The sequence below is a fragment of the Oreochromis aureus genome, linkage group 3 (genome assembly GCF_013358895.1).
Source record: "Oreochromis aureus strain Israel breed Guangdong linkage group 3, ZZ_aureus, whole genome shotgun sequence".
Taxonomy (NCBI): Eukaryota; Metazoa; Chordata; class Actinopteri; order Cichliformes; family Cichlidae; genus Oreochromis; species Oreochromis aureus.
Window position 1 is genome coordinate 11,579,481 of NC_052944.1, and position 16,989 is coordinate 11,596,469.

The 16,989-nt window shown below is 41.2% G+C and overlaps 2 long non-coding RNA genes across 2 annotated transcripts; one reads left to right on the plus strand and one right to left on the minus strand.

Annotated features, from left to right (window-relative positions):
- The first annotated feature begins 773 nt into the window (after positions 1-773).
- Positions 774-4,276, plus strand: LOC120439449. Its single transcript, XR_005612649.1, has 3 exons — positions 774-893; positions 1,394-1,533; positions 4,154-4,276. It is a non-coding gene; the product is annotated as an uncharacterized LOC120439449 (long non-coding RNA).
- Positions 4,277-13,341: 9,065 nt separating this feature from the next.
- Positions 13,342-16,168, minus strand: LOC120436039. The gene is made up of 3 exons (XR_005610072.1): positions 16,119-16,168; positions 14,063-14,140; positions 13,342-13,914 (listed from the first exon to the last, which is right to left on the minus strand). It is a non-coding gene; the product is annotated as an uncharacterized LOC120436039 (long non-coding RNA).
- Positions 16,169-16,989: the final 821 nt, after the last annotated feature.

A 16,989-nucleotide genomic window follows, 5' to 3' on the forward strand; every position in this document is an offset into this window, starting at 1 on the left:
GCAGATAAGTAGTCTAAAACGGAAATTATATTGTGTGAACCTGCAGTTATTCCAACTAATATGACACGTGACTTCGGAGTGAAGTCTCTGATAGGCTGATGTGTGTTTATTTAATCAGCAATTTGTTCTCTTAATTCCAGCGTTTGACTCCTTGAAAGCACCAGTGGGGGCGTTCGTTTCAGGGCTCTGGGCTTCCAGGCACATCTGTTATCAGTTTGTGGGCTTGAACCAAAATGGCCACTGCCGTGCTACAGTTTCAAGCCGCTGGGCAAATTTCGTTACTCTACCAAGCTGATCTGACACTGACGTGGCACTTGAGCAGTCGTTTCAGCGCCTTTAGGTATTGCATGTGAATTTAAGTGCAGGGAATCACATACTGCTTGTAATATATTGACGTATTAACTGAAGCTTGAAGTTGAACCGACCGACCTCCCTTGTTAAAGTGGAATACAGAATCAGATTCAGTTTATATTTTTGCCCCGATTTGTTTAAGTCATCACCTCTGTTTTATTATTCAATAAAAATTTTAGTATTGTTCAGGATTTTATGAATAATTGATTTTTCCCGGGGAAAGGTAGCTTAAGAAAATGGCTTATTTTGCCCTTTTCCTCAGCATCACCAAAACACCACATTCCACTGAATGATGGGCTCGGGGAGGCGGAGGGCACATTATTGTGTGGCACTTTTCAATTTGTCTGTCACTGCAACTTTGGGAAGAATCGGTGAAGTTGTCTTTAGTGAGCTATTCCTAATGTTTGATGTATTTTCTTGCCAGCAGAGGAGTTGGAGACCAAGGTTGATGCCATGTCTTTGATGAAGATACACTGATCCTGGTAGATCCTGCCAAAAGGGGGAGCTGTATTGCTTTCTCATCTGCCCAAATTTGTGGATAGGTAGCGTGTGTGGGTGTGTGTCTGTGCACACGAATGGGCGGGGGGACTTTGTCCAATTATCATTCTGAAATTACACAGGGTCACACTGCATTACTGGAGTCGCTAAACCACACTTTCCGTCGAGCCTCGTCCTTAGCTGACTTTGACACAGCATTAACACAATGCATACAATTAACACATTTTAATGACCATGTCGCTAATTAAAAATAAGCCTTATGAGTCGCAAGCATTCATCATCAACTGTGAACTGAACCCAGTGTGGGTGTGTTTGTGTGTGTCCTCTGTGGGTTTTAATCTAAGTCTGTCACCATCATCCGCCTGTGAACTTTTTTCCATCTTTTTTGTCTTTTGGCATGATTTCTAGCGCTGCCTGCATATAGGGTTATATGCAGAGGAATGTTGTGCTTACCCTGCAAACACAGGTCATTTTCATTCTGGCCCACGGCAGATGGGACAGCAAGGACAACAATAAATTGTGGCTTTACATCTTGTTTTCACAGACAAGCAGCAAATTATCTCTAAGTCCCAGCAGCAGTGTGCTGTGAGGTTCCTCCAAGAGCCAGCATCCATCTCACTTCAGCCTGCCTGCCTGTCTTCTTCTCTGCTCTCCAGTGACTGCTTTGCTCCTCGCCAATCCTCGGTGTGTGTTTGAGTCAAAGTGTGTGCATGTTTGCGTCTGATCTCTTCAGATTGCTTGCCCCTGGCCTGTCTTATTGTGATCGAGCTCCCCTCCAAGAAAACAAGCGGCTCTTGGAGGGGGAGGAGAATATTACTTTCTTTAAATGTAAAAATGAAGTGAGAACTTTATGCAAATGGGGACCGGGAGGCCGTCTTGCAACCCACACATGCACACGACACTATAAAATATAGCTGTAGCGCACTGGTTTTTGAATTCCCATTATGAAGCCTTGAGTGGAGTGCTTTTACTGTTGCTATGTTGGTGAAAATCCCTAAAAAGCCTTCGGTTGATCCAAAATGTTACCGTGGGAAAAGGACTAGAAAGAGAGATCACGTTTTTCCCATACTGGCATCTATTCATTGGCACCCTGTGATATCCACTTTTGAATTTAACTGAACACTACTGCTGTCATTACCTTTTTCCTACTCTCTCCCATAGTTTAATACCTTTGTCCTTGCCTCTATGCACTCCTTTTCTATATTCTTTTTACCCTCATCCCCCAAATGGTTGCAGAACATAGACTATATTGCCAAAAGTATTCACTCACACATTCAGATTATTGAATTCAGGTGTTCCAATCATTTCCACTGCCAAAGGTGTTTAAAATCAAGCACCTAGGCATGCAGACTACTTCTACAGACGTTTGCAAATGAACTATAGGATGTCACCTGTGTAACAGGTGTGGACGTGACTGCAAATGACAACAACCCAGCCAAATCACAGAGCAGGGTCACCAAATGCTGACCCGCACAATGTGCAGAGGTCGCCACCTTTCTTTAGAGTCAATCGCTACAGACCTCCAAACTTCATGTGACCTTCAGATTTGCTCAAGAACTGTGCATAGAGAGCTTCATGGAATGGGTTTCCATGACTGGAAGCTGTATCCAAGTCTTACATCACCAAGCACAATGCAGGGTATCAAATGCAGTGGTGTAAAGCACGTCACCACTGGACTCTGGAGTAGTCAAGGCGTGTTCTCTAGAGTGATGAATCACGCTTCTCCAGCTGACAATCAGATGAGTTTAGGTTTGGTGGTTGCCAGGATAACAATATTTATCAAACTCCACTGTGCAAGGTGTAAAGTTTGGTGGAGGGGGAATTATGATGTGGGGTTATTTTTCAGGAATTGGGCTCAGGCTCTTAGTTCCAGTGAAAGAAACTCTTAATGCCTCAGCATACCAAAACATTTTGGACAATTCCATGCTCCAAACTTTGTGGGAACAGTTTGGGAATGGCCCTTTCCTGTTCCAACATGACTGCGCACCAGGTCCATTAAGACATGGATGAGTGAGTTTGGTGTGAAAGAACTTGATTGGCCTGCACAGAGTCCTGACCTCAACCTGATAGAACACATTTGGGATGAATTAGAGTGGCGACTGCGGCAGGCCGTTTGGTCCAACACCAGTGTCTGATCTTACCAATGCGCTTCTGGAAGAATGGTCAGAAATTCCCAAAAACATACTCCTAAACCTTGTGGAAAGCCTTCCCAGAAGAGGTGAGGTTGTTATAGCTGCAAAGAGTGGGCCAACATCATTTTAAACCCTGTTGACTAAGAGTGGGATGTCACTCAACATCATAAGCATGCAAATACGTTTGGCAGTATAGTGTAGCTGTCCCTGCTTGAGATAAGTTCGTTCAGATGACTCTGCTTGTTAAAAGACAGTTCTTTCTTCCCACTGTCACCAAGTGCTGTGGCTGACAGTCATACCACCCTGAGCGTGCCCACTCTCGTCTGATCTCAGAAGCTTAACAGAGTCTGGCTTGATTAGTACTCGGGCGGCTGTAGCTCAGGAGTTAGAGCAGGTCATCTACTAATCTGAAGGTTGGTGGTTTGATGCTGCTCCAGTCTGCATGCCAGAGTATTCTTGGGCAAAATACTGAACCCTGAGTTGTTCCGCGATGGATCCGTCAGAGTGTGAATGTAGTTTCTAGTCTTAGAAAAAATGCTTGCATGATTGAGGCATCTTGTACAAAGTGCTAAAGCAGAGTAAGAAAGCGCTCCATAAGAACTCATCCATTTACCGTTAAGAGACTGTCTGATTATTGGGGTTTTCTTTTTAGCACTGTAGGCTTTTACCTTACAATATCACCTTCAGGTGACTGTTGATGTAGCAATATATGAATAAACCCAAAATCAATTAAATTGGCTAACTGTATCTCACTTGCTAATTTTATCATAACCAAAGTCATCTTTTCAAAATGTTAATTGGCTACTTTGCTAAATTGTTATCTGTTGTTTGTGTTTTGTTTTACTCTTTTGGACAATGTTTGCAAGTAAAACAAAACACAAACAACAGATAACAATAAGAATTATATTAGCAAAGTTTTTCTGGGGTTACATAGAGCTCGTTTGGAAAGAAAAAACATTGTATATACAGCAGAAATTTCATTTTCTCTCCAACTTAAAGTACTGCCTTGGGTTGTTTTGTAAATCCAATTTCCTTGTTAGCTGTATAGTTAGGTACGTCTGTTGGTGATGCATCTTTGTTCTCAAAAGAATTTAAGTGTAAGACAAACAAAGTGGAAACAGGCTGTCTCATCAACATACAAATAAGGATTCCACTTTGTTTTTCTTCTGCAGGTAACAAGACAGATGGAAGTGCCTCAGCAAGACCCCAAAGACGTCATTATTTCAAGATATAAGCTACACTCTGAGTGATGCTTTCAGAAATGAAGACTTTGCTTTGTTACACTGTTGGATGTGTTATCAATTTACTCACTTTTGCACTCTGATTTTGTCTCGTAGCAAAAGTAAAAACTAAAATAGGAAAACATTAAAATATAAGGTTCCATATGGGCCACTGATAGTCACACGCATGCTATCCACATCGGCTCAACTTTGAATGTAGAGTCCTTCAGGTGTGACAAAACGCTTGGAAGGTATTGTGTGTCAAGTGTTCCACTGACAAACAAATTTATCAGTGTCACTGCTCCTTTTCTTCTCTTATCTTGTTATGCTTCCTGTCACAGGTCTACAGAAAGGTTGTTGACCATCTGTCAGCTACTGAGCAATACAGAAGAACTAGTGTTCCCCAACCACTTGTGAGAAGTTGCTGAAGGTTGCTGGCAGTCACTTTGATGTTAAAGCCCCATTCATGGAGGCCATGAGCCTGGTCATGACCAGACTTCCTGGTAACCATCAGTCACAAAGTTCAAATGTGCATTCTACAACTGGGATGGTTACTGGAAGTTGTTGGCAGGCGCAATTTGAAAAACTTCCTTGTGATTGTTTTGGTTGCTAAAGGATTGCCATTGTCTATCAGAAGATGCTGACCTGTCTGCAAACGCTTGCTGTTTATTCTCTAAGCTGTAGTAGTACTATTCACAGAGTTTCATAGCGACCTAAGCCAAGCTCCAAAAAATTACAAGTATTTATTTCTGGACAAAACCAAGAAAAATAGCACTTTAGAACAAAACTGAAGAATACAGTCAAATGGGAGGAAGCTTGAAAAAAGGCCAGAAGCAGGACTGCATTAGCAAAAACAAATGTTTTATCCATTAAAACATGAAAAATCTATCTGTCAGAATAGCTGTGTACAACTGAAATCCAGTTCAACAAACCAGACAAATGTTTTGCGGTGTGTTCGATCAGCATAGACAGCGAGCATGTACACTTCATTTTCACACAAATGGAACCTCACATGAAGAAATCAAAAACAGCACGGCTGGTCCTTGTCCTCATTCTTGTGCCGAAAGCTTTGCCTGCTGGGCGGTGTTCTCTCCCTCTCTCTCTTTTTCCTCCGGATTTTCAAAAAGAACCGAAGATTTTTGAAATTCTCCATTAACCTTGATGTGTTTTGACGGCTACAGCCCATCACTGTCTTCAGCTCGCTTTGAGAAGCCACAACCACGTCCAATTATCTATCCGTTGGGGTGCTTTCATGTCTTTGAGATGTTTAGTCACAAATGTGCGTATTGTGCCCCGGTGTCACAGCTTTTCATGCTCCAGCTCTGTCGCTCATCCATGTCATTACATAGCTTTTAGCGAAGGGGAAAGATGGTGGGAGAGAGAAAGAAAGAGAGGCGAAGGATAGAAGAGAGAGGGAGGGAGAAGAGTCGGGCCTGTCGAATGACATTTTGTCTGTGTGTCCAGGCTATTGTTTGCTAGGGGAGACAACACCAGTCACTGCAGTTACACTGGCTGGCAGAGTGACACACGCACATACCCTGGATCAAAATAGCCTCAGGTACACACACAAACGTGCACGATATTTGTCTCTATCTTCATGTCGGCACTGAAAATAATTTTTTTTTGTGGGTGTTTTAAACAAAATAGTTCCATTTTCGGTCTGTAGTTGATTGTACAACCGACGACTATATGCCGCTGAAACAATGCAATCAAAGCACATTCACGCTGCCGTGATATTAAGCCACTCTGTGCTTAATGTCAGGTTGTTTGTCCCCTGCAGGTATCCACACAATTGTACATACAAAAACACGCAGGCATGCACAACCATAAAATCTGAAATATACGCACACACACGTGCACGCTCATAGCCACACACAAAGTTGCGGTTACAGCAGGCTCCCCACACTGAGCCAGCATAATTAGCACACTCGTTAAACTCATCTGCATCTCTCTTCAAAGGAGATCGATGCAAATGGATAGGACTTAGCCACTGGCAGCAATTAGGCCAAAAACATATCCTAGCTGGAGAAACTTGGTTCCAGCGAGGCAAAATTGGTTTCATTGTGGGGAATAAATGCGTTTTCTGCCCCTGCAATGAGCACATAATAGAATCCAAACTGAATACTTTCATTTACTCTCTTGTCAAATCAAGTTGTGTTTAATCACGTTCGGCACCAGCCCTCCTGGTTATCACATAATCCTGGGCTCTAAGGGAGAACAGAGTTTCATTAGGAAAATGCAACACCATCACCGATTCATTCTGCTAACAGGTCTCGGCTTCGCTGCCATACACTCATCTATGTTATTCCCATTTTGTTGTCAAAAAACTATTAGAAACACTTACGTGACCCACACAGTGCACTAGGTGGCCTGTTATTTACTGCGAACTTCATTTGTTGACTTAGTCATGTGGCAGTAACATTTAGTCCTGTAGACATGATCAAGACAACGCTGAACTTCAAACCAGATGGTTTGGTCTGAGTATTTCAAAAACTCCTGATCTACTGGGATTTCCCCCACACAGCCATCTCTGGGGTTTATAGAGAATAGTCCAGAAAAGAGAAAGTATCCAGTGATTGGCAGTTCTCAAGTATCTTGATGATCAAAGGAAAATGGTCATGGATAGGAAGGCAACAGTAACTCAAGTAACCACTTGTTACAATGATTGTATCAGAACTTGTGATGCACAACACATTAAATCTTCAAGGAGATGGGCTTCAGCAGCAGAGGACCACACCGGGTGCTACTCCTTTCAGCTAAGAACAGGAAACTGTGGCTACGGTTCACATGGGCTCATCAAATTTGGACGATAGGAGATTGGAGAAATGTTGCCAGGTCTAATAAGTCGTGATTACTGCTGTGACATTCAGATGGTAGTGTCAGAAATTGGCACAGACAGCATAAAAACATCCATTCTATTTTGTGTCAGTGGTTCAAACTGATGGTGCTGTAATGGTATGAGGGAAAAATCCAGTGAACAGCAGTTCTCTAGACCAAAATGCCTTGAATAGCCAGACTGCTTCAAGCTGAAAGCTGATAGGAAAGCAAGTGTAATTCATATAACTTCTTGTTACACCAACGGTTTGCAGAAAAGCATGTCCAAATGCACAACATGGCAAATCTTGAAGCAGATGGGCTACAGCAGTAGAAGACCACACCGGATGCCACTCCTGTGAGAACTGGAAAACTTTTCTCAAAAATTGGAAAATAAAAGACTGGAAAATAATTGGTTGGTCTGTTGAGTCTTTCTGCTGTGAAAACAACACATGTCAGCGGTTCATGATGGTGGTGCTGTAATGGTGTGAGAGATATTTTCACACTTTGGACCTTTAATGTTTTTCCAGCACGTTATTAAATCCATGCCACGAAGAATTAAGGCAGTTCTGAAGGCAAAAGGGGGTCCAATCAGGTACTCGCAATGTACCTAATTAACTGGTGTGTATTAATATGTAGCATTGTAATGGCATGGTATCAGTACATTAATATACTGTAAAGTTGAATAGGACTATGAAACAACTCTGGCTTCATATATTTCACTGTTAAACTTTATGATATTTCTGCAGCAGGTCATTCCATTACTTCTTCACATATTTAAGAGCAGTCCTTAAAGGAGACCTATTATACTTGTCTTTGCTGTCATACTATATATGGTATTTTGCTGGTGAATGCTCTGCATGTTTTAGATAACGAGTTGTGCAAATAATCTCTGTTTCAAACAGTTTTCCTGCTTTTGCATCATCCTTCACTAAGAGGGAATATCCATAATAAATCCCATCAGAAGATATTTAAGGAGAGTGACCTTACAGTAAGGTCTGCACCAAGGCCCAGTGTAAGTTATATAAGGTTTATTTTCAGTTGTCACTCATGCAAAGCTATGCCAGTTAGTCCATGAATTAACAATATGGAGCTGGGAATGAAATATTTTCCTTTTTTAGTGTTTCTTTTGTGTTTTATGGGACGTGTCGAGATTTGGAACAAGAGTAAGAGATTTCACAAAAGTTGCTGTGCTTTAACCTCTTTTACTAATATGTTTTAGTCTGGAACCAAGTGGTAGCCTGTTCATTAGACAAGCACTGTCTTCCCTTAGAGCCACAGTGAAAACACAATCTGCTGCTTTGAGCACTTTATCGTCTGTGTTTTAATGGCTTTGTCTTCACTTTCCCACCAGCAGCCTGCTGAATGGGTTTTTTTCTAAAGTATTACAATGTCAAAACTACCGACTTTGTATACAACGAGTAATTATGAACAAAATGATTATTACTTTCAAACCAAATCATGTTTAAGCAAGGATACAGATCATCTGATTCAGTCATCAGTGGCAATCCAGCCACTCGAGAAGGCACACACACACACACACACACACACACACACACACTATTCATCTTGGCATCACAGTCCTGACGCATGGACTCTTGTGTCTAAAATGCCTCCGTTGCAGTATTTCCAGCCCAACATCCATGTAGAGCACCATATTGGTTTCCAGACACACAGTCTGGATCACAGTTCCCACAGAACCTCCTTCTCCAGAGAGCCTTCAAGAGAACATGCCCCACTCCTCTAGTTCCTTTTGGAAAACTCTTCCTGTCCTCGTGAAATTGTTTCTCCAAACCTGCTGAGGAGTTCTTCACTTACTCCTGCTGTAGTTCGTCCAGATCCTCACCCAAAGACACAGCCACATCGGTGTCTGGTTTGTTTCCAGATGTGTCTCAGTCAGGCTTCTAACTCTGGGGCTGAAAAATTAAGCCAACAAAAGTTAGCTGATCCCCACAAATGGTAAATGGCCCGTATTTGTATAGCGCTTTACTTAGTCCCTATGGACCCCAAACTCATGTTAAAATTCCCAGTTTCACTGTGTTTCAGTTTTTGTGAGTGAAATTCTATTATTTTACTAATCTGTCACATATCTCTAATTCACAAGTATGTATATCTCTGTGTTTCTTGCAGTTTATGGATGCAGCTTGTTAATGAAGCTTAGTGCTACTTGATAACTTACACTCAGACCTCTAGACTAAGTATGATCACCTATGACTCTAATAAAGCTAAATGTTTGTGCCTTAAATCCTAAAGCTGACTCTTTCTTATCCTCTGCACTGTGCCGTGGTGCTAGTTTGCCTGGCATTTTTCCTTTTCTCGTTTTTTTCCACCCTTGTTGCTGGAACTGCGCTGATTTACAAGAGCTGGCACATGAACAGATAGCATGTCCCGCTGTTGACTGTTGCCACTCTCCTTATCATTACCATTCCTTGCTGAATTACCTGTGTGCATGTGAGCGGGGTTTAAATGGCAACATCGTCCTCGGCGCCGTTGTGACTCAGGCCATCCATCTCATTCACCTTACCTTGCTTATTCCTCCCATCTTCTGGCTCCATCAGTCTGTTTTCGCACCTCTAATGAGTCCCCTTCTGAATGCTTGTTTTTCTGCAACACCATTAGAATTTCCATGCCATGGCTCTGATGGACGCATATTTGCCAGGAGCTAAATTCACAGCAGAGTGAAATAGGGGAGGAACGGATGCCCGCACGCGTAAGTTCAACATTATGAATCTTTAAATATTCTAACGAGGCAAATGTTGGCAAAAGTGGTGATCAGCAACCCCCTCCAGCATGAATGCCATCAGAGGAGTTAATTAACACGAGGAGAAGGGTCTTGGCTTTTTTTCCGAGGCATCTCACATGGAGATAGAGTCGGATTTTAAGCCTCGCTGTCCAGTGCCCTGGTGGACAGCTAGAATCAGCTGTGAAGAATGTAGGACGTAGCAGGGTTTCTACAACCTATTCCCTTTATGTTTGAAAGAAAAGGGAGCAACAAGGACTAGAACAGTAAATCTCTGCAAAGGCTTTGCGACTTTTTAAATCCTGGCCTCATTAGTCATGTACCTGGAGAGACGCAGGAGATGGGGAGCAGGAAGTTGAACCAAAGAGAAAATGCATTTTATTCATTCTTTCACGAAGAGAAAGTGTCATGGCAACATTTTTGCAATGAAATGGCTTCATGTAGGAGTGAACCAACTCCACTTTATGTTGTTTACTTTTAATGCTGCTCTGCTATCTATCTATCTATCTATCTATCTACATATATATATATATATATATCTATATATGAATGTACTGCAGTCTCACCGTGTAAAAATATCCCCATACAATCATGTTTTACTCTGGAGAAATAATGCCTTTGGTTCCTTGTTTTCATGTCCCTAACCACATTAAAATAAAAACAGTCAGCCGTAACTGTAAACTTAATCTGTATTCAGCTTTCACAATGCCACTGTCTATAATTGCAAGTCATAATTAACTTTTGCCAAGACAGACACAAAAACATATGTATACATATACATTGCTCAAAAATAAAAAAAATTTAAAAAACATTTTGAAAATACTCAATAAGAAAAATCATACTGGATCTCTATACTGACATAGACTAGGTAATGTGTTAGGAATAAAAGTCAGGGTGCCATTGCTTATCCTGTAGAGGTCCCTCCAAGGGTACGCCTCCCCAGTCCACCACTGACCCACCACCAAACGATGTTACAGGCAGCACAGCGTTCTGCACGGCTTCCCCAGACCCTTTCACGTGGTCGCATGTGCTCAGGCTGATCTTGCTCTCATCTGTGAAAAGCACAGGGCACCAGTGGTGGACCTGCCGATTCTGGTATTCTATGCTAAATGCCAATGAAGCCCGTCAGTGAGCACACAGACCACTAGAGGATGCCAGGTTCTCAAGCCACCCTCATGAAGTCTGTTTCTGATTGTTTGGTCAGAGACAGTCACACAGTGGACTGCTGGAGGTCCTATTCTAGGTCTTTCCAGTGCTCATCCTCTCCCTGCACAAAGGAGCAGATACCAGTCCTGCCGATGGGTTAAGGCAGGGGTGCCCAATCCCAGTCCTTGAGAGCTACTATCCTGCAGCTTTTAGATGCATCCCTACTCCAACACAAACATCAAATGGTTTAATTACCTCTTCAGCATGCCATCAAGTTTGGCAAAGGCCTGATAACAAGCCATTCATTTGATTCAGGTGCGTTGGAACAAGAATGGATCTAAAATCTGCAGGACGGTAGCTCTTGAGGACTGGGATTGGGGACCCCTGGGTTAAGGACTTTCTATGGCATTGTCAAGCTCTCCTAGAATAACTGTTTCCTGGAATCTCTTCCACACTTGAGGCTGTGCTGGGAGACACAGCAAACCTTCTGGCAATGGCACGTATTGATGTGCCATCTGTAAAGCCTGTTTTGGGGGTTGTCTCATTGTTGCCCGTCTAGTGTTAATTTCATTAACACCAGAGTAGCTGTAACTGATTAACAACTGGAACTGGATGGATGGATACTGACATTAGTAAGTCCAGTTGTGCCTCTTCTATCAACTCTAATCCAGCTCCAGAAAATGTGTCTGGCGTTGGGTAACCTTGCTTTTGTATCACTTAGTGTAAGACAGTTGATAAAAGTGGGTTTATTAAAGTTTTCATTTGCTGGTGTTGCTGGAAATTAGTCTTTTTGTGGAAACAAAGTAGAATAACAGGAGTGAACAAAACCGTAAAATTGCAAGACTTTAATCAAAAGTAATGAACTGAAAGAGATTAAAAGGTATCATAGAATTGATTAAAACAGTAAAGCAGGGCGTTAATTCTCCGTAGCCTTGTCACCGCGACAAGTTTTATAAAAAATAAACTGATTTAAACTTTGGCTCCTCTTAGCTCTTTCCTCTTATCTTAGCCCTTATTTCCTTATATTAACACCTTTCCTAATGAGTGAGATACTCGCTCAGGTGCTCCTTTTTACAAATTGCATGTAGTATTATCTTTAGTGCTTTCTGTTTAATTCTTATCTAGAGCCAGTTTCCCCCACAGGGACCATTAAAGTATCTAATCACCTAATCTAATAACACTGGAAACTTTAAGTGTTTTACACATCGCAAGGAAACTATTGCTTTAAGCTCAACGTCATCCATCTGGAACAATGATATAGCTCGTGATAGAGTCGTTGAGATGCCTATCACCTGGATACTCTTCCCAGAGGAGCCACTTTCTGCTTTCATTACGTTGATTTAGCTGTGCTCCTTATGGTGCCTCTCAGTTTCTGAATGCTTTGCTCACAAGGCAGCAAGCTGCAAAAGAAAACAAAAGGAAGGCAGACAGTGGATGAATTAAATATATCAAAAACAATTACACTCAGCAAAATGTCAGGCCAGGATAAGCCTGCCTAATAACCTGTAAAACTGCGTCTCATTCTGCTTCTTATTCATAATGGCGTCCGTACAGTCACACATGGAAATGCGAGCACGCTGGTGTGTATTAGAAAGCTCTAGTGCATGATAGAAAATGTTGATTTTCACACTTTGTTCTGCTTTATTAAATGGCATCCTTTATTCTGCTTTGGTGGGGTCAGTCGGCAATCAATTAACATCAAGCAGTCAGTTAGTCATACATTACCTATCACTCGTGGAAAATAAATGACATTATTTTGCTAATTGCTTGGAAACTCTTGGAAATGAGCCTTTTATTACCTCCAAAGTCTCAGCAAAGTCGGTGGTGGTGGTGGTGGTGGTGGGGATTCACAAATGCTAATCACCTCATAATTCTTGACCCACTGGACGTGAGTGCAGCAATGTTGCCAAGACTCTTTAAAGTTAATGTGATGAGTACAATGAGATCAAGACCAATAAAAACTTGTTAAAAGGAGCAAGAAAGCAAATTACTTCATACTCTTTGATAAGATAATTCCATCTGTCACAATTAACTCCAGCTCAGGGTGACAGGGAGCTGGAGCCAAGCTAAAACCCTATCCCTAAACCCTAACCTCGATAGGTCATCAGTTAATCAAAGGGCTAATGCAAAGAGACAATCGAGCATTTATTGTTCTGCAATTCAAAACAGCCCATTTAAGAATCTCTGATATTACACATAAGAACGTTTTACCTGAAAGGACCAACAAAAGTCATGGAACTAACGCTCCTATCAGAGTAAGGCTCGCCCACTTTCTTCTTCAAGGCTTATGCATAGCTAACAAAATGCCTTTTAAGATTTTAATTGCATGTTAGCTCCTGTAGGTTTTTGACTGAGCACACTGGAGGCTGTAGGTTACTTAACTGTAAAATACAACCACAGGTCAGCATATAGCTGCCACAAACAACCAATACTTCAGAAAAACTTTATTGACAATACAGATTTGAAAGAATGACTTACAAGTTAGAAAATCTATGATCATTGGAAAAAATAGTTACACCTGTGAATTCAAGGGGCACATGTGTGCTGTAGCACCCCCTATTGTTTGCAGTTTATTATTATAATTTTAATGTTTACAGTGAATACTATAATTTATAAAAACAAAGATACATTATTAAAAAATAGTTTTAGACTAAAGGAACAAAAAAGATCTGATTAGCCATAAGGTGCAGCCTTGAACTTGTGTCCTTCCGCTGACTTCCTGTTAGCCACTGTGCGATTTTTAGCTAGCCTACTTAGCTTTAGCAACGCGCGTAAGGGTTAGTTTTTTCATCAATAAACGTTCAGTTATGGAAACCTAAAAGTGAGAGTGAACTTTTACAACAATTAACAAAAATGTCAGGAGCATTGGGGATCTAAACTGGGAAAGGCAAAGCCTGATGATGGATATGAAGAAGGGGACCCACTGAGGATGCTAGCATTGCTGATGGTATTAGTGCTCGTCCTCAAGAAAGCCCAAGATGACCGGTTCTTCAAAAGTCTTCCCCATCACCATCTGAGAATCAGGAGAGAAGTTTAAACAAAAGTTGGTTGGACCAATATGGATGTGCTAGAATCCTAGTGCACAGAGGTTTAGCATTTTGCTTTGCTTATTTATATTTATTAAAACGAGGGTTTGGGTTTCATTTGGAGCCAGCATTTACCAATAATGGCTTCAGCAACTGGTGAACAGCCTCAGCATCCCTGAAGAGTCGTCATGAAACTGCGGGACATAAATTTTGCTGTCGAGACATGGAGTGAGTTTAAAATAAATGGAAACACAGGCAAGTGGCTCCAAATAGCAAAAACGACCGATAACTGAAAACTGAAAGTACATGAAAGCTGTGGTGGAAAGCATGCGTTTCTCAGAGTGAGGATGAACAATCATAGGACAGGACAATTGTATTAACTTCACAGGAATGCTTGTAATCCATCAAATATTTGGCTATATACATCCATCTTGACATATAAAATGAGATTTGTGCTGTAATAGCTGATATAATATTTAAAAAATATGCTCTACAAGTTTTTCTCTGGGTTGTTAGTTCACAATGTTCATACAAAAACATAAGGGAACATAAGCTGACAGCACAGTGTATTGAACTAAAGAGGCTATGTGCAGGGGCGGATCTAGAGAAATTTTTTTAGGGTGGCATGAGGGTGGCAAAGAAATCAAACGGGGTGGCAAAATCAAAGCCTTTTTTTCCCAAACACATATGCAGGTGGTTACATATGGTTAAAATGATTCAAATGCAGTAAGTATACACGTTTTTCATATAAATATAGTCTATAACTTAATTATTGTCTGTAGCCCACATAATTACACACTTTAGTTACATAAAACAGTTTTGATGTTATGTACTGTATAGCCTGTATAATAAATAAATATGTAGCCCAATAAGTATAAAACCCAGAAAGGTACACAACATGGGGCGGTTCATTTACAAACACAAGTCTAAGTTTCACACTGTTTTTGGTTAGAAATCAATCAGAAAATGTCAGAAATCTGGACTGTCATGAACAAAAATTTAAACCTAATTTTTCATGATTTGTTGGATTAACCCACTGAGGTCTGAAATACAACTGGACATTTTTGACTCCTTTTGAGTTTACGTTTGTATATCATCCTCAAATTGTTTCATTTTATTTTTTTCCTCTTGCCTTGTTTGGGATCATTCTTTTCAGCTCAACTGAATTTAGTTGTTTTTTTCACTGACATACTGCATTAGTATTACTGATCTGAAATCACACAAAGAACTTAAAATCCTAGTAGTATTTTTTTACTATAAAAAAGCCCACAGGCATGTTGAGTAAATTTTTTTAACTTGAAATGCAAATATAAATTGTACATTTTGTAAACATATACAACTATTTATCTAAAAATGCAGCCAATACACCTGCTGTTTCTTTCATTTTGTACAACCATTTAAAAATATTACTAAAACTAAAATGAGAGAACAATCAGGTGTCGCAATAAGATGCCCCACAAATGATGTGTGCCAGTAAAAAAAAAAAGTTTGTCCACCAAAAGACAGAGGAGAACAGCACAGGGACAAACCTGCAGGCCTGACAACAGGAGGTGTATCACTCCGCTGGTTTTCTACTTAGTGACAGTGTTTACGTTGCAAATGTGCCTTTGTGACATTCATTAGTGCCCTCACTGACACACAAAACAAAACGACTACACAACAGAACAACTACACAAGACAACACAACACACTAACTGTACACTCCACACTAAACGTCACAAATCTCCCACATCTAAAAACTCTCTCTCTCTCTCTCGCTCTCTCTCTCTCGCTTGCTCTGTCTCGCTGCTGTTACCGTCACTCTAAAAACTCTCCCCTCTCCCTAAACAACCAAATCCCAGGTGTTGACTTTTTTAAAAATTGGTTGACATGGTACATTTTTCCACCGATAGGAAAGCGGTGGCTTCTTTTCCTTTCTTTACTGTTTTCGCGCTGTCCTTAGAAAACGCTTAAAATACACACACACACACACACACATAAAAAACGTGACGACAGTATTTAGAAAAAAGCATGGATTATATATATATTATCATAACTCTGGATTTACTGGCCTGTAATTAAAATTTAAAAACTTTGAAGTCCGAACTTTCAATGTGGGCTGAAATAGAGACTCAGCGTGGCTGCAGCTTGTTAGTCATGTGATTTGCAGGTGCAGCGTGTCCGTGGACCACAGAGGTTTAATAACACTCACCTTCCTTCCATTTCCAGAGTGTAACATCCAACCACCTGTGTAAAATCCGAAATTCCCATGGTGTTGTTCAAAATGTGCTCTGGCACAATCATAAACATCGCTTGCTACTGATAACAAGAAAAAAGCCGGTCCTGCAATGGGCTGAACCATTTGTTAATGGTGGAGGGGGGGAACACTATGCAATATATTCAGTTTTAGCATTTATATTCACTGTTGACTGTAACTACGCTCAAACTGTTAATGCTATCTTATTTTAATAAACAACACTGTCATATGCAAAACTGGGGTGGCACTTGGGGTGGCAAGGGATCATTTTAGGGTGGCAGTTGCCACCCCATGCCACCCTTCTAGATCCGCCCCTGGCTATGTGTTGCTTGACAGGCACACCAGTATATTGCAAAGGCTGTCAAGAAAACTCTTCCAGCAATCTGGACAACACTCACTGGCATCCAGTGCCAGTGAAAGCTGCATTGGACGACATCGGTGCAATCACTGGCTGCAGGATTATTTTACATCTCGTTCATTCTGATGATGCTTTCACAACAACCAAATCACAAGAGTCAGTTGAAGGTGCTTTATATGCTGTAAGGTGGATCCTTAGAATAATAGATAGCAAACAACCCTCTTTGAGCAACCACTTGGTGACAGTGGGAAGGAAAAACTCCCTTTTAACAGGAGGAAACCTCCAGCAGAACCAGGCTGAGGTAAGAGGAAGCCATCTACCACGCACGGTTTGGGGTGAGGGGAGGAAACAAGAGGGCAGGAACTGCAACAGGAACTTCACTATGTGAGAGAAGGCAGGCAAAAACAGCTCGAATAATGGATGGCCTGGAAATGCACATATTCTATGACACAATGCATTTTAACAGAG